General features: G+C 35.1%; 1 long non-coding RNA gene across 1 annotated transcript in view; it reads right to left on the bottom strand.

Annotated features, from left to right (window-relative positions):
• Positions 1 to 5,688: 5,688 nt before the first annotated feature.
• The window catches only part of LOC131408595 (uncharacterized), a 161,017-nt gene continuing 147,800 nt past the window's right edge, over positions 5,689 to 18,905 (bottom strand). Inside the window, exon 3 of the long non-coding RNA XR_009220794.1 lies at positions 5,689 to 5,778. This is a non-coding gene — a long non-coding RNA (uncharacterized LOC131408595). The remainder of the gene's footprint in view (positions 5,779 to 18,905) is intronic.

Genomic DNA, 18,905 nt, shown 5'->3' with positions numbered 1-18,905 from the left:
AACCAGCGAACCCGGGGCCGCTGCAGCGGAGCGCGCGCACTTAACCGCTTGCGCCACCGGGCCGGCCCCCGACATGGTCTTTTTTATATATATGTAATTCATACAGGAAAATGTAAAACTTTATATTTATAATGCCACCACAAATGTTTCCGGGATTTCAAACACTAGACTTTAAATACAAAATAATAATTCTTCTCATTTATACTTTTGTAAACTCAATTTTAGAAGCATAGCAGGACATTCAAATGGAAACATCACAATGTACATTTTTAGGTTCGACCATACCACTTAAAGAAAGAAATGTGAGTGCAAGCAAAATGATACGGGGATAGTAGGATTACTCCTGCTAAATAAACTTGAAGTCTTGTAAGAATAAAAGAACCAAACTGATGATGTTTTAGTTAAGTTTAGTTTAAGTGTTTTACAAAAATGATTAAAGAACTAGGTTGTTTTAAAGGAAGATCTTGAATTAAGCAACCCAGGATTGTCACATATTCAGACGTTTAACACACACACACACACACGTTATTTCCTGAGTAGCCATAGGTGGATAAAACTGGGCTTATTTTCATCGTTTTAAACTACTTAATTGAGGTATAAATGACATACAAAAAGCTGTACATATATAATGTACACAACCTGATGAGTTTGGAAATAAGTATATGCACAACTGGGATTCTTTTTAATTATACTTTAGAATTTCCTCTTTAATCATACATTAAATTTATTTAGTCTAACTCCCAAATGGTTCAAGCCTCAAAGTTAAGCCCAATTATGACTTTTTTAACCCACTGAGTAAATACAATAATTTTTAAGCAGCACTGTCCAGTAGAAATACAAGCCACATGTGCAATTTGAAAAATTTTAGTAACTAGATTTTTTTTTTTTTTTTTTTTTTTTTGTGAGGGAGATCACCCCTGAGCTAACATCCATGCTAATCCTCCTCCCTTTTGCTGAGGAAGACCGGCTCTGAGCTAACATCTATTGCCAATCCTCCTCCTTTTTTTCTTCCCCAAAGCCCCAGTAGATAGTTGTATGTCATAGTTGCACATCTTTCTAGTTGCTGTATGTGGGATACGGCCTCAGCATGGCCGGAGAAGCGGTGCGTCGGTATGCCTCCGGGATCCGAACCCCGGACCGCCAGCAGCAGAGCACGCGCAGTTAACCGCTAAGCCACGGGGCGGGCCCAGTAACTAGATTTTTTTAAAGTCCAAAGAAACAGGTGAAATTAATTTTAATAGCATATTTTACATAGCTCAACATATTCAAAATATTATAGGTTCAACATGTAATCAACATAAAATTTATTAATGAGATTTTTTTCCTTTTTTACTTTTTTTTTTGTACTGTCTTTGAAATCCAGTATGTATTGTACACTGATGCACATCTCAATTCGGGCCAGCCACACTATGCTAGTGGCTTCTTATTCAACAGTGCAGTTCTAAAGTTACCACTGGCTCTTCCTCTGACAATTTCCTTCTTTGAAAATTAGCCTGCCATAGCAAACGCAACATATCCAACCTCTCCCCCAATCCCTTTTCTGCTATCTTCATCATGGAGAGCCATTAGGAGAAATCAAAATCTCAAAATTCCAGAACACAATCTGAAAACTATTTGGGGAAATGAAAAGGTCCAACAAATGTAGATAACTGAGAGAAAATGAAACCAGGAACTAGAAGTGTATACAATAAGTTGACCAGTCCAATGACTTGACACATCAGAAAATTAGATGCCCTTGCACTTTTACTAAAACATTAAACATACAAAATTGTTGGAAGACTGTATATTCATTAAATTCTACCAGGCCAAGAAATGTAGGCTTTAACTGAGTTTTGTAACATAACATTTAATTTCTGATTATAAAAGCAGTAATTTTAGATAATACCTGCTATGAAATAGTTCTAAACTTTTCTAATACATCAGTCAAATAAATATATTTGGACTACAAACAAATGTGACAAAATGCTGGCATACCCTCTGCTCCCCTCTCCCTTTCCCATCTTCAGGCTGGAGAAGGTGGCCCAGGAGCTTTTACAGATGCTTTTCCATCTTGGGTTGGGAATAATGACGCTGTGTTGATACCCATAGTGCTCTGTCAAATTGCTTGTAATCTCATGGGGAAAATCACATAACCAATTATTCATAATCATAGTGACCACTCCAACAAACTTCAATTATTCTTTCTCTAAAATATTACTTTGTAGATAGTCTTAGTTAATATATCCTTTAACTATCTATTCTGTGCTTATTTAAATTTCCAGTTTTTTCTCAATACTCTTTGACCATACCTTACTTCAATTGGATATCTAATCCCTCTTACCTCTCAGTCTACCCTCTGAGAGGCACCAAAGCTCAGTAGATGAAGGGACTGTGGTATAATGAAAACCCATGGGCTGTGGACAAAGGCCAGTGTTAGTTCAGAACCTGCCCCTGCCATTAGTAGTGAGTGACTTTGAGCAAGGTGCTTAATCTCTCTGATTTGCTTCTTACCTTTAAAATAAGGATGAGATCTAATAAATTGGGAACATCCATCAACAAGGCATGGCACAAATGCTAATTTTAGCTATTTTTATTATTGTCATTATCAATATTAACCCAATAATTTCACTTCTAAAAGGTCTTAAAGTCCTTTAAAGAAAATTTCAGAGTTAAAAAAATACCTCAGTATTATCTGTCTATATGTTTATATCTCTCTCTCTCCATGGATATATAGGAATCAATATATCTATCTCTCTATAGAGATAGAGATAGTCTCTTTCTCTGTCTCTCTGTCTCTCTGTAACTTCAAAGTTAGTCAGTAAATTATAGCTATCTGATGCTGTCCCCTCCTACTATATTCTAGTACAGTGATTCTTAGGAATTACTCTATGAGATGTTAATAGTATATTTTAAGTTCTATTTCAAAAAGGTTTGGGATATACATTTTATATGGATAGTTTTTGATTTTTTGGTAAACTTGTCAGAATATCTAATATGATTAAGGACTTGTGAATCTCCAGAAAAGAGAGATATTATCAGCATTTTCTAAATTTACATGAGCACAAAATCTTTTTTATCAAAGTATTTTTCAAGACTGGTGTTCCACAGATCATACTTTGAGAAATGTTACTGGCATCTAATACTTTTTTTTCACCAACTGACTCAGCATCTTCGGCTGCATATACTTTACAGTTCTTGCACTTTTACCTGCCGTCTAAATCACAGGAACAAATCTTTTCCTTGCTTCAAATCTTCCTGAAACAATTTTGTGCCAGGTTTCAAAACTTTGTTAATCCACATTCTCTTAAATTCTACTGTATAAATAGAATTCCAAGTGAAGAAATAATAATTAGAGGCATAAAAGGATAAAAGCCAAGTTTTCAAATAAAATACTCTCAGGGCTTCAAGTTCAAATAAAATTGAATATCCCAGGTGTGAATTAAGGGATTAAGTTGCTAATGAAAAAATTGAATGCAGAATTTTAAAAAGTCACATGACAAAACCCATCATATATAACTGAGTACCCACTTATAATGAAGCCATATATAAAAATATCATTGTTTACTAAATATTAAGATATAATTATGATTCCTCACTAGGTTGCTCAAGATCACAATTTTATTTATTTATTTTTAAAATAATTGTATTTATTTATTTATTTTTTCCCCCAAAGCCCCAGTAGATAGTTGTATGTCATAGTTGCACATCCCTCCAGTTGCTGCATGTGGGACGCGGCCCCAGCATGGCCGGAGAAGCGGTACCCCAGTGCCCGCCGGGATCCGAACCTGGGCCGCCAGCAGCGGAGCTCGTGCACTTAACCGCTAAGCCACCAGGCCGGCCCAAGATCACAATTTTAAAAGGTACAAGTAAACTAAATATATGTTAATGTATTGAACAGTAATCAAATTACTTGCAAAAGCATATTTTTCAAATCAATTTTAAGATGCCACACATTTGGAAGGTATTTAATTGACTTTTCTCCTGAAAGATACTCAAATGGAATGCAAATAGCAGAACATATATCTTATGATGGTAGGAACTATGATAAACACCTGGAACTTCTAAGGACTTCTTTCTTTCATTTTTTTTAGAAAGAATTACAGGGGCCGGCCCTGTGGTGTAGTGGTTAAGTGCGCGCGCTCTGCTGCTGGTGGCCCGGCTTTGGATTCCAGGCACACACCAATGCACCGCTTGTCAGGCCATGCTGTGGATGGTGTCCCATATAAGGTGGAGGAAGATGGGCACAGATGTTAGCCCAGGGCCAGTCTTCCTCAGCAAAAAAAGAGGAAGATTGGCATGGATGTTAGCTCAGGGCTGATCTTCCTCACAAAAAAAAAAAAAAAGAATTACAATTTATGAATTCTCAGGATGCAAATTGTAGGTGAAATTAAAATCAATGGGAACGAGATAGACATAAATGATTTGTGGGGACTCTCCTCCTCCCTAACCATGTATATAAAAGAAGAAACTATCTTTTGTTCTTGTATAATATAATCACCAGGAATAGAACTCTTAATTTTCCATAATTTTAATAAATTTAGGATATTAGCTACTTCCTATTCTATACTGTCTGCTTCTATTCTCTGTATCCATTTAACATGAATAAAGCCCTAACTAAGCATGGGAAAGACAGACAGATAGACAGACAGATAGATAGATATAGAGATATAGAGCCTTAAAAATGAACCCATTTTTCTTTTAATTTTCACTAATTATATTATTTAGAATAGAAATTTGTATGGGGTGAGGGCAGCAAGATAATAATCTGTAATTACGTAACAACTTTCTCAGAAGACTTCAAAACATTTGTAATCTTTGCAATTTGTAGGCCCATTTCTCAGATGGAAAATTGAAGGTAAAACATGTATACAATGCCAAAACCGTGTCTGAGATGCCAAAACTTCAATCAGTGATTTGTCCATCAAATGCCTGCCAATCAAATGAATTCATTGGTTTTTTTTCCCACTTATTTTAAATTACTGGCTCTTTTAAAAAATCTCGCTTACTTTCATATCCTATTTACTTGACATGAATTAGCCTATATTTAATATTGTGAAGAGCTTGCAAAATTCATTTGGAACTGAGCTTCTGTCCTGAAAAATAACTCAAAGCCGGTCAAATATATAGGAATATGCCTTTTTAATATCCCAAATGGTCAATAGTACCAACATCCTAGTTATCACTAAATAGAGACACAATTCAGATTTTGTTGCTTAAAGTTAACAGCTTCAATCTAAGGATCTCTAAAGAGCTCCAAGGCTCAGAAGCTTCTAGCTGCTTCTAGAGTTCAACTGACACACAGTCATGGCAAGCTGAGAGAGAATTGCCAAAGGTCACTCATGAGCAGCAGTAGGGAAAATCAAATCCAAGTGCCGCATGCTTTTATAAATGTTTTCATCTCAAGAACACCAAGAAAAAAATGCTTTGCAATATGCCAGTCCTCAAGTGTATTTATTATTACAATTTAATAAGCATTCACCTAGTGAGAACCCAAGAGCCCAAATGAAAATAAATGATACTTATTAGTGAATAATGGTTTATTCCAGTGTCTGGGTCTAAAATAAAGTAACCTCATCAAAAGATAAATACTAGCACTACCCTTGGAAGCCAACCGGTAATGGTGAATACGAACAAATGGAAAGAAACAAGGAAAACAACTTAGAGAGTTGGGAGATTGATTTTCTTATATCAATGATATATTCTGTTTTTTTTCCATTTCCTTCATTGGCTAGCACAATTACATTGAATATAAGAATTTCTCTTCAATAGATTTTGGTCCATTTGAATCATAGATGGGGCCTAAAAGAGGAAGAAAAAAAGAGAACAGTTTCTGATAGGTATAATTTCTGGGAATGAAAAATGACATTTTTCCATTTCTATGGATATTATACGATCTTAGATGTAGCAGTAGTTTGGCCACATCATATCCCTTTCGGAGAAGTTGCTTTCATGCAGATTGGCCTTAAACCACATATATGTTGAGAAAAATGTCTATCAGATATTTCTAATAGACATCCTGAGGTCTTGTTCAAAGTGTTTTTAAGTATCATTATTGTCATGTAGCTGAGGTAAAAGATGAACTGCATTTAAAGATACATGATTATCTAATGGAGGTCAAGGTCAGAAAATATGGCTAATCCTCATGAAGGCTTAGAACCAAGAACCGGGAATCAGTCATCAGTCTGGCATCTTTTCTCTACTTCTCCTCATATAGCCTGTGTCTGCTCCTATTACCTGATTTTCTCCATGAAATGACTCTTTCTCCATACATGCCTCCTCGCTGACACCCTGCAAAATAAACCCTGCCCAGAAAGTCAGCAGTAATTCTAGAGATTATGTCATTCCCTAAATCCAGACTCATAACTACAGTAGAAGCTAAACCCTCTTATCCAACCTTATTCAGTTATGTGAACTAAAAAGTCAGATAGAGTGAAGAATTAAAAAAATATATACATAATTTATAATATAAATTATATTCATATAAAATACATAGTAATAAATATATAATAAATATAAATATGTATTATAAATATCTATAAAATACATACTCGATCACTATAACTTTTTTTTTTTTTTTTTTTTTGTGAGGAGATCAGCCCTGAGCTAACATCCGCCAATCCTCCTCTTTTTTTGCTGAGGAAGACGGCCCTGGGCTAACATCAGTGCCCATCTTCCTCCACTTTATATGGGACGCCGCCACAGCATGGCTTACCAAGCAGTACTTCGGTGCGCGCCCGGGATCCGAACCAGCGAACCCCGGGCCGCCGCAGCGGAGCGCGCGCACTTAACCGCTTGCGCCACCGGGCCGGCCCCACGATCACTATAACTTTTTAACTTAAAATGATTATATGTAAATCATACACCAAGTTTTGATATAAGGTCTTGAAGCTGGAGGGGAGGGGCCAGGCATGGGTTGCACCTCTCCACCCAGGTGCTGGCTCACCTGTAGGGAATGTTGAGATAGATAAGGGAATAAGGGTAACATCTCATTTCCTAACTGGACAAAAGTATGGTCTGATGTTAGGTTGGTTGTCATTGCTTCTCTGGCTAGCTTGCTGACAATCTTTGAAGGACGCTGTAGGGGGCCTCCCATACTACACAGATCTCTGAGGTGGGAGCTCCTGTTTCATCTCTTTTTCTTTTCTCAGTCCCTCACCAAGGCAGCCCAATTCAGACTCTTACTGCTGGGGCCATTTCCCCTGGCAGGAGGATATCTTTAGTGCAGTTCTGGCAAAATAACTCAAGTCATCTACATTGCTACTCAAGCCACAGGAAGCTCACATACGCTTGATCAACAGCATGCAGTTGGAAATGACATTTTGGGACTTTCAAGACTGGTTCATTAAACGCCTTCAGCTTCTGCCTGTGCCTCTTAGAATGCTCACTCTGGGAAAAGCCAGGTGCCATGCAAGAAGTTCAGTTACTCTGAGAGAGTCAGGCTGTGAGGAAGTCCAAGCCTGCTATCTAGAGAGGCCCCATAAAGAAAAGAAAGACGCCTGATGAGTTTCAACCATTCCAGCCCAGTTAGACGTGTGGGTGAAGAAGCCATCCTGGACATTCCAGAACCCAGCAGACATGATATGGAAAAGAACGAAGGAATCCAGTCAATGGCCAGTATTCAAGCAATAGGCATATGGCCACAATGAAGCCATCCCAGCTGAAGACCAAGTCATCATGGAGCAAAGACAATTCATCCCCACCATGCCCTGCCTAATCTACTGATCCACAAACTTGTGGGCATAGTCAATGATTGATGCTTATACCACTAAGTTTTAGGGTGGTTGTTACGCAGCCATAGATAACCAGAACAACTGTACAACCCTTGAATTCAAACTTTTTCAGCCTTTTAAGATGTTTACATACATTTTTGTGGATGGCTGAAGTTCCTCCATTAGTAATTACTATATAAGGTTATTTCTCTAAAAATATTTAATCTTATTTTAGCTTAATTAGCATGGATTTGCTATCATAATGATATAGTTTTTATATATATATAAAAACTATAAAACTAAAAAAAGTACACATATATATAGTTTTAAAAACAATGTTTTTTTGCCTATGTAATCTTGGGCAAGTAACATTAACTCCTATATTTTATTTTACTTATTTTAAAAATGGAATAAAATCAGCCGTTTCATGGGACTCCATGGGAATTCAATAAAACAATATGCATAAAATGCCTTTCACAGTTCCTGACACATCATAGGCACTTACCAAATGGTGGCTCTTTGGAATGATAGTATTAACATATTTTCATTTTCATTACTATCCTTCATAAGAGCCAGATGTGCACAAATGCCTAAAGGAACTATTTCTGACACAGTAAAAATAAGTTTGCATTTAAAGGAGTAAAATCTGTGGAGATATTAGATTTTTGCATCTGCTTCAAGACCATTTGGAAGAAACTTGAGAAATCTTGTCAGTCATTCCCAAGTATGTCTGCTTGTTCTACCAGAAGGAAACCTCTTAATGTTTTGAAGTTTCCTCATCCTTACTTGAAACATTTGTGAAAAAAGAACTTCACATATAGAAAGAGAAAGTAAACAAAGATAAATCATAGAAATTTAATCTGCCACAGATGCAATGAAAACAGAAAAATTGTGGGGGAGGGGTAGAGGAAACTTGCAAATATTTCAATCAAATTAGCATCAAGCATACGTCAGACGAGACTGGGAGGATAATTATCTGACTACAAAATCAATTAAATTAAGCTTTTGTCTTTTTTTTCGTTAACAGCACATGCTGCTGTAAAACAGTAGAAGCATTAATTCTAGTAATATAATATTTTACGATTTATTTTTTCTGGAAATACCTATAAATATGAATATTTGGTGTGAATGTAGAGCCATGCAAAATCATATGCTGTGGAACCAGTGCATCCTCACACAGGCCTTCCATTTCACTAGATCTTGACTGGATATTATTATTTTACATGCCTGTAATAAAATGGCTCTTTTTGAAACAGGTGTTATCTTCCAACAGTTACTTCTACTTTATTGGAAAAGTAAAATCTGTGAATCCTTTCTTGATAACTTTAGGCTGTTCATCTCGACTGATTATTCATTTTACTTGAATCCTTCAAGAGGGTGTCAAGGACTTTTATTTTTGTTGTAGAAACCATTAATTTGCATTTGAAAGATGAGAAGTTGGAAATAAAGTCTTCAACTAATTATAATCAGTGGCTACATCTCTGTGCAGAAGCCTGTGCCCAGTCACAAAGGATCGAAGAGGAGAAACGCATCTGTTTTATTCCTCTTTGTGTTTTCATCAAAATTGTGGAGATTTTTATTAGTCTCCTCCACATTTCATTTTTCATCATTTCTTATCTTCGTTTTATATGTGAAACATGTTTGGCCTTTCAAAAGTCAACATTTCTAATTCTCTCTTACAATTAATTGCCCTCTGCTTCCTCCTCTTTAACTTTGTTGTTTTACTTTTCTTATTGTCAGAAAAAGTACAGGATAAAAGATGGATCTAAAGAGGATGATAAGTGAGTCTATATGTTCTAATTTATATTTCAGCAGAAAGTGAGAAAGATATATCCATTGACTATCTCTAAGAGAAATAATAAGGCATAGTATAAGTAGCTAATTAGGATTTGAGATCACAATTAACTTTTATATCTATTATATCTTTGAAAGAAAACTATATTTCATATATAGTATTGTTAAAAGATAAAGCATCAGAGGAACTGTGTGAAATACCAAAATAAAATTTCAAAGGCAAGTCATCTATAAATATGAAGAAAGAAAACTGAAAAACAATATGAAGAAAAATAATGCAGCAGTGAATAGAAGCCATATAATCTCCAGGAGAAGAAGAGAGTTGAGTAATGGAAACTTAATATAAAATAAAAGTGGTTGCAACAAAACAGTTTCGAATTTCAAAGGTCAAAAGATAGGGGGAAAAATATCCTTATGACAGGGAAACAAAATAAATTAATATAAAGTAAGGTTTGGTGAAGCAGCTCAGATAAAACAAAAGACCTTGAAAAATCGCAAACATTCATTCAAATTTAATCAAACCATCTTGAACTCAACCCAGACCTCTATTTTATATTTTAATAGTGTATACAGAAGCATTCTGCATCACAGCAGACTTTAATTTATTGGCATTCTTAAAGAGCAAAGAGTAGGTGCAATGTGATCTTTTAACTAAATTACAAAGATTAAAACACAACAAACTTCAAGTGAATTCCTGAATATAAAAATAGGTAGTATTTTAGGGTTGATTTCATATAATAAATCATTCATTAATATATCAATGTACATTTTCATCAGAAATATACCAAAAGAGACTTTGGATCTGATATTCTACAGTGCTGGTAAAATATACTTTAGCTGTGGTATCCCCCCTAGGAATATGCTAATAGCATTCAACCAACATTTTCAGGTCAGAAGTGCCCCTAACTCTGTGAATATTTAATTATTATAAAATAAAGTTGATTCTAAACCTGTATGTTTTACAGTCTAATTTTCACTAAATGAAATTTTAAAAAAGTTTTTTTCCTCTCAATCTTCTGGCTCCATAAAGAGTCCCACTAAACATCTATGAGAAAAATAGCAACTACAAGAGAAGACACATTCAGACACTGATTGTTTTCTTATCTTTGGGATTAGATTGGCAAAGCCAACAGCCAATGAATGAGAGAACTATTGCACTAACAGATACTTCAACTGTTTCCCTTGGAAATGGCAATGAGACTAATAATAGCCTGCAATAACAATAATGAATCTTATTAGCTTTTCATGATGATGATGATGATGATCATGATAATGATGATTACTCTATGTTGAAAATAAGATTACAATAAAGAATATTGTGCAAGATGTTCTCTGAAATTATAAATGAAATATGTTCTCTTTCATATGTACAACATTTCTTCCAGACAGTGTGCAAGGTAGCAGCTATTTCTTTGGTGCATAATAAAAGAAAGATCATTCCAATCGTGTAAATTAAATTCTGGTTATTGTTTCTATGGAGGTATAGACTAGAAGCAGTATATATACTTCCTTTTCCCATATCTGCAATATTACCTCTTATCTGTAAGTCAGAGAGAAATCCTCTTGCTCCTGACACAGAAAGAAATTAGCTAATATCTGACAATGGATTAAGCCATCCTTAAATTCTGGCTTTTTCAGAAAATTAATTATGTTTAATTCTTACCCTAGAATTTGGGTTTATATTTTAAAATACCTAAATTCTAAAACCTCTAATGTGTAACGATATTGCTTACCTCGTGCCATTACATTTGTTTAAAAATGGCAGTCCTCTATTTTCAATAAAATTTGATGTCAACCACACAGTCCCTTAATGTAATAACTTGATAAAAGAGCAGGTCGTTTTAGGGCATTATCATTTCAAGGCACTGTTAGAAATATTGATAAAAGTTTCTGTTTTAGTAGCATAGGTTATTTTCTTCCAACAGAACCTGTACTGTGCATGATTACAGCAGTGTTTAACATTACAAAACTCTGTAGAATATTATATATGGCTTTCCATCAAGTTTGAACTCCAAAATAGAGAATGAATAATGAAGAAAGAAAACCAACTTGAACAGTTTGGGTAACTAAAGAGAAATGTGTCACCTAAACTTTAGCCAATATTTGTCCCATAATTTAAAATCTCTTCCTAGTAAATGAAATTATTTAATGTAATTAATTGTGGCTTTCCTTACGGTCACATACAAATCTCCTCTCTCCATCCATCCCCAACCACTACATACATCTTTCAAATGGGATATAATGAGGCTTGTCTGCCTTTGTCACACATCGGAGGAGGGCCATCCAGTTTAAAATGAAATGTTGGAACTTGTCTGGGGTAAATAATGGTTCCTTCATCCAAAAAATGTCTCTAGGGTGCCATTTCTATGCCAGACACTTTGTTCCGAGTGCCTGTCTCTTCTAGAGCTCAATCCTAAAACGGCTTATAGACTTTTTTGACATTAGAGCTGCCCAACAGTCAGTGTATAGTCTCAATGAGGGTGTGCTTTTTTAGATGGTGACTTGAAAGAGGGAGAGGGAAAAAGAAGTGGTGCAAAATGAGTTGGACCAGAAGTCAGTAAAAATAGATTCAAAGCCTGCCTTTGTCTTCAGCTGTATGATCTCAGGCATATTACTTAACCTCCTTAGCCTCACTTTCCTGATTTATTAAATTACTAAGTGATCAAGACGATCCCTTAACTTTGAAATTATACCAAGCTTCCTTTTAGTCATTTTTATACCATCTTGTCTATGATTCTAATTTAAGCCCTTTTCAATTAACATTGATTAATATAATACATTTCCAACTAATCTACATTTTCCATTCCTTCTTCTGCTCACCGTTTTGTCTGATGTCCCTGTATTTACTTCCTAAAGAACAGTTGTCATCATGCTTATACCAGTGGATCTTAAAATTCATGATTTCAGAATGGGTGAGCACTTGCCCCATTTAAAGGGGGCAGCCATTACCTGGCTTTTGCCAATGGTTAGTAGACAGAAATGTGGACACAAAGTTGTCCATTAAAAAAAAAAACAAAAAAACCCGAAAAAACAGAAATCTAGGTTTTTATATGAAATCTCCTAATTTAACAATCTTATCAAATACTTTTTAAAAATTGAACACTCTACATGGATCAAATAAAACACTTTGAGACAAATACAGCCCATGGAGTAGATGAGTGCTTGAAATCTCTACCTTAAGGCTTATAGAGCATTTCATTAGATGCCCAAGGACCAACTGTTTTCACTCTGCATTCTGACAGGCATCAGCATAAAGATAGCAAAAGGTTGCAACTACCTATCTAGCAGATTGGCAGTTAGTCCAACCTACTCATTTTACATGTATGAAAACTGAAATCTGAAGAATTGAAATCCCTTTTCCAAGGTGAGACAGCAAACTGGTAACAAAATTGGAGCAAGAATCCAAGTTTCACACTTTCCAGTAAAATTTCTGTATCTTATAGTTTCCTCCTCATTCTTCCGATATGTCCCTGATAGAAAAATTTCATGCTTTCAAATTGCAAACATAATTTTCTCATTTATGGAGCTGCCTTTCCTAGGATCACCGTACATTATTCATCTTGTTCATTTATATAAAATTTAATATATATTAAATCACAATAGAAATATATGTAGTTTATTATATATGCACTTTATACATATATGTTTATTTTATTTTATACATATATAAATATACATATGTGTATTTTATACACATAAAAATATGAGGCTTTTAACAACGTGAGTTCTCACAAAACTTTCAATTCTGATAAAGGCATTGTCCTTTATCATGTACTCCATCGTTATGAACAATATCCTTCTCTTTCCTAAGCTCTTTGTCAGAAATACGTGGTTACTCCCTCTCGAGCACTATTTAAATCACAGTGGAAGAATGCTAATCCTGACAGCTCAGTAAAATCACTTGGATAAGTCAAAATTGATCCATTCTTTTATATGCCTTGTCAACCAGTGGTTTGAATTTGGTTTCTCAAATACAGACCACTATGAAAAATGTAAGTGGCTGACAGTTGTCAAAAAAAAAAAAAAAAAATGGAGGATAAAAATAGTATGGCAACAAGAGATGATCTTTATTTTTTCTTTAAAATATGTTGCTGCATTCAGTATTTTTTAAGCCAAAGTTATTCAAACACTACAGGAAAAAATGTACACAGGGGTTCTTTTTATAGTATTACTCAACAAGAATGAAAATTAATGAATAAATAGAAATAAAAATGAATATCTTGGGGACCATTCAATCTGCTTGAATCATTTCTAATCCCATTGAATCATATGAATGTTCTCAGACCTAGGGGATCCAGGAACTGTATTTCATTTCTTCTCCTGTTTCTCCTTTAAGAAAATGCTACATCAGGGGATGAAAACTAGGAATCTACAGGTCAAATCTGGTCTATACACATTTTTGTACATCATATATGTATAGTTGGTTGTTTTTGTTGAAGTTGTTGTTGAAATTATTGTTGCCTACTTTTAAAAATCCGGAGATTTTACTTACACACTGGATTCTGACTTCTCTTAAATAATTGGGCAACCTGGAAACAACTAACCAAACTAAGTCACTTGTCTCCCTTTAAATGTAAGGTACACTGACACTTCACCACAGTCCTCAGCAGTCTTGCTTGTGTTTTCAACACTGAGCCCATTTAATAATTGCTTCATACCCAAACCTCATCACTCATTTACTTTACTCATGGGACATTTGTGAGGATGTACACTGTGAATTTTTGCTCTAACAAATGTATGCTTTACTGAAAAGACAATAATTAGGTAGTGTCTATACAACTCCAAAGCCACCAGATTGTTCAGTGTAGAAAAACAAGAGTTCACACCAAACTGACCATTTATTTAAACTGATTTTCCAATCACTTTAGTCTAAGTGGTAAAGTTGGGAGATGATTCTCCATGGATCTCCTGCGTCTCTGCACATCTTATGAGCAAGGTACTGATTGCCCTTTCATTCTGGACAAATGTCAAAGACATTTGTATAATGAACAGCCTTGGGAGACAGAACATCTTCATCCAGAGCAAAGAACAGTCAGGCTTACTGTCTATTGTCAAAGATTTGGGTTCTCTCAGCTCAGGGTTTCTGCCTTGTAAAGCAACCCACTGTGCGTGCAGACATCAGTCTGCGACCATTTATGTTGCCCCCTCCTGTGTTCCGCAAACATCCATGAAACTGTTGCAGGCTAACTTGTTACCTTGTATATAGAGTAAAATCTCAGACTCTTCACAGCTCTTGACAAGTCCCCCCATTCCCTGGATTTATGAATTAACTGAACTTGGAGTTAACTCTAATCTAAGTCATGCCATAATGATGTCAAATGTATTCATCACTCTTATGTTCACACACACAAAAAATATTTGCAAACCTCCTACAAATAGGTGTTCAGAATATTCTGGGTGAATTGTTCATGTTCAGGATACTCACACTGTAGAGATGGGATGCTGTAGTGACTATAAACACAGGCTTTCCAACCAGACAGACTAGATTTCAAATCATGGTTCCCACACCTATTTGCAGTGTAAACTTTGGACTGTGCTTCTCTTTCTTAAATCTCACCTTCCTCATCTTTGAAATGGGACAGTAATTCCTATGTTATAATGTTGTTATAAGTATTAAATTCAATATCTGTGAAGTACAGTAGAAAGAAATTTTCTTGAGAAATCATGTAGTGGGATAACTTGTTGATAAATTGTTTTTTGCCACTATAGATTTACTGGAAGGAACAAAATAGAATATTTAAACCTCCTTTTTTTTTTTTCCCTCTTCCCTCCAATGTTCAGGAGGGTATTCAGGCCTATATCCCCAAGTTCTAGGTTTTCCTTATCCCTAGAGGGTATTTTTAAAGATTTTTTTTTTAAAGGCCGAGAAGTAAAACCCTAACAGGCCTTTAAGCCCATGGCGATGGAATATATGCTGGGGGAGTTAAAGGTGAAAGAGTAGAGGCATCAATTCTAGGTGTGATGGCTATCCTAGAACTTGATCGTATGAACAGACGAGCCCTGAAGCAGATGAAAAACCATGTTCTTAATGTAGTAGACATTGCAAAGGATTACATTTGGGGTGAAAAGGAAGATCAGACTATGTAGTCTTAGTATCTCAGTGAAGGTGCTCTGACAAATCTGTCCTTCAGGAAGTGGTGCACCACTGGTACCCAAATGACCACAGAGGCCCTGGAAAAGATAAATTGCCAAAGTGTCAAATGTGGATTTAAAAACCAAGACCCTTCCCATTTTCATGTACAGCACAAAGAAAAAAAAAAAAAGATTACCAATGGGAAATGGCTGATATTGGACTTTTCACTGATTTTGGAAGTGGGGCCAACTTAGATTTATTGTGATTTGAAAAAAAATTAAACTTGGTGTTTATTTTATGAAGATCATCATAGAACAATTTAAATCTGTTTAGCAAAGTTCCTGAAAAATATTATGTTCTCAACAAATTGGAGCTTTTATTAGTATTATTATCCTAGTCAATAGAAGCCATTCTTATATAAAGATCTCAATTCTGTGACACTTATCTATTTTCTTAGACAGTTGGAGTTATAAGTGTTCTAAGAGATCATTAAGACCAACCTCTTATTCAAGGTAGCAACTATTTGTACAGCTTCTCTGACAGATGGTTATATATCCTCCACTGGAATATGTTCATTGACAGGGACTTCACAGTTTTTAGTAAGTATTCTTTGTGAAATTCCCATCTACCTGCTTTTAAAAAAAAATTAGAATATTTTTCATAGGGGAAGAACACCAAATTCCATGATAAAGATCATTTTCATGACTATACTTTATCCTAAAATATATTGAATAGTTGTATCTACAAAACAAGAACTATATAGGAACAATTAATTTTAGTTCACTCATTAAATGATTTGTGTATTGAATCAAATATGTAAGTATTCATGTTATTTTTAATGTTCTATATCCATATGTGAGCTTTTACATACACAGAACGTGAGAATCTCTCTAAATGTAACATTGACTATAAGGAATTAAGAAAGTCTGAAGTACTATACGACAGAGAAAATAGAATATCATTGTATCTGACAGATCATCTTTGATGTAAACTAATACAAATCTCAATAATAATTGAGGATAAATAATAATATGACAGGGGAAGTCCAAAAAGGAATAAAACCATTTAATTTAAAATTTATAAATTAGCTCCCCCAAAGTGTTCTGTGACTTGAATCTAATTCAAACTGAATTTGGCACAAGACTTCAGGATAATACATGGGCATGGAAATGAAGCAGTATGAAGTACAAAAGTTCACCTCCTAGGGGTCTCGGTGACAGATCCTATCTACCTTGTGCCTAAATGGTGAAAGGAGTCATGTTTAAAACTGAAGGAAGCAGAAATCATTTGCACTGCATTAACTTAATTCGCACAGGCTCTGCTGAAACCTTGGAAAGTCATTCTATTGGGGAAAAGCTTAAATTATAGGTGCCATATTTTTCTGTACAATGAACCTGAGTTATTAAAAGCACTCACTAATCTCATCAGCCACCTATTGTTAACCAAATTGTGAAATCCTTTATAATATTTTCCCACAGAAAATTTTCAAGCAATTCAACCAAATGAAGCTATTTCAATTCACTGCATTTATCATCTATTTTTACTCTTGCTGAGGCATTATGGGAAATGTGCAGAAAAGGTGCCCCTTTTCCTCACCTTTACTGAGTATTTAATGTAGTAGAAGGACTTTTGATAGGGACACAAAATACCTACATTAGAAGGTATAATATGGCAAGGACCATTATGTAAGAAACTACGGGTTTCTCCAAAACAAAGCCTTGGTCCCCCGTACCAATGTATTCTCTTCTCCAAGCGTAAGGCCCAATGTGTCTGTTGAATGGAGAATTTAAAAACTAGAAAACAGAAAGATGAACCGAACTTGGGTACAAAATGAAAGACAGAGAAAATGTCTCTAAGTGTGACTGAGGGAGAAATCATGCATTGAGTATTTGAGCTGGGTTTTTGAACAATGAGGATGATTTTGACAGGCAGTTATTGAGAGAAAGGGTATTTAAGAAACAGAATTCAGCATGAGCAATTAATTCCTAAATATGGGAAAAAACAAAGCTAAATTCAATGAAGAGCAGGGAGCATCTTTGACTGTTTAAGATTAGCTGTAAATGTCCCTCTGGGAGGTATCATGTGGGAATTTCACCTGACAGAGAGCCAGGTAGTAAGCATATGCTTCGTTTTTGTTTTCACTTTTGTCTGATCAGCATCCACTTACCTTATTCTGATGCGAGTGCTCTGATATGCCTGGGAATACCATCTCTTCCCTATATTTGTTTAACATTTTTTGAGGTATAATTTAAATTCAGTATAGAGCCCAAGTCATAAGATAGTGAATTTTCATACATGTATAAATATGAATTACCAACCAGACCAATATTTCTAGAACCTCAGAAGGCCCTCTTGTACTGTCTGCCTATTAATACTCCATCAAAAGAGATTATTAAGCTCACCTTTATTATCGTATAATAGTTTTGTCCATTTTGAGTATCACATAAATATAAACCTGCTTCTTCAACTGAACCTGTGTCTGAGTTTCATCTGTGCTGCGGCATGTAGCAGCACGTCATTCTTTTTGTTGTTGTTGTACAGTATTCCATTATATAAATACATTACAATTTATTTATCCATTCTACAGTCGGTAAACATTTTGGTGGTTTTCAGTTTGGAGAATGCAAGTTAAATATGGATTTTTGTTAAAACTAAAATCTTCATACAGAGTGACCACATATCCCAGTTTGCCTAAGTCCCACTCTACACCTATTTTTTCTGGCTTAATTATAATAGTGTGTCCTTCCCATTTTACTCCTAAAAAGTGACATAGTTTGTATGATAAATTACATGATAAGCCTATATGAAAATCAGATGATACAGATAACAAATATATTATTTTCTGAAGAAAGACCAAGAACAGCCACCACTTACTATCCTAGCAGTTGACTGGATCTATAAAATAGACTTTAATTAGAAGAACTTCCAAGAATTCCATGTACTATACAGTGATCTTAAATCTATTATTACCATGGATATGGGTAGTGATTTATTTGAGAATAACTTTAGAACTTCATTATGTAGATTATTAAAATTAACTTAAGACAGTATAAGAAGAATAGAATATAAATAGAAATTACATCAAGAGCTACAGAACAATTTCTTATCCAAAAACATTTTTTTGAGGAGCTCTGTGGAAGGATTGCACATTTAATTTTCTCCCTCCGTGGCCTTTTCATTTCACTCGTGTACACCCCAAGCCCAAGAGCACAGAACCCACATTACGAACTTTCACTGAAATCCTCAGCAATATTTACATGTTTACTTCTTTTTTTCCTTACAAAGCTCTATTTACTTTGAAACATCTCATGACTGGACTTGATTTGGCCATTTTCCTTTTATTCAGTGCA

This window comes from Diceros bicornis, chromosome 1 (assembly GCF_020826845.1).
Source record: "Diceros bicornis minor isolate mBicDic1 chromosome 1, mDicBic1.mat.cur, whole genome shotgun sequence".
In the NCBI taxonomy this organism is placed as follows: Eukaryota; Metazoa; Chordata; class Mammalia; order Perissodactyla; family Rhinocerotidae; genus Diceros; species Diceros bicornis.
Note: the sequence above shows the minus strand (reverse complement) of the source record. Positions and strands in the feature narration are given on the sequence as shown.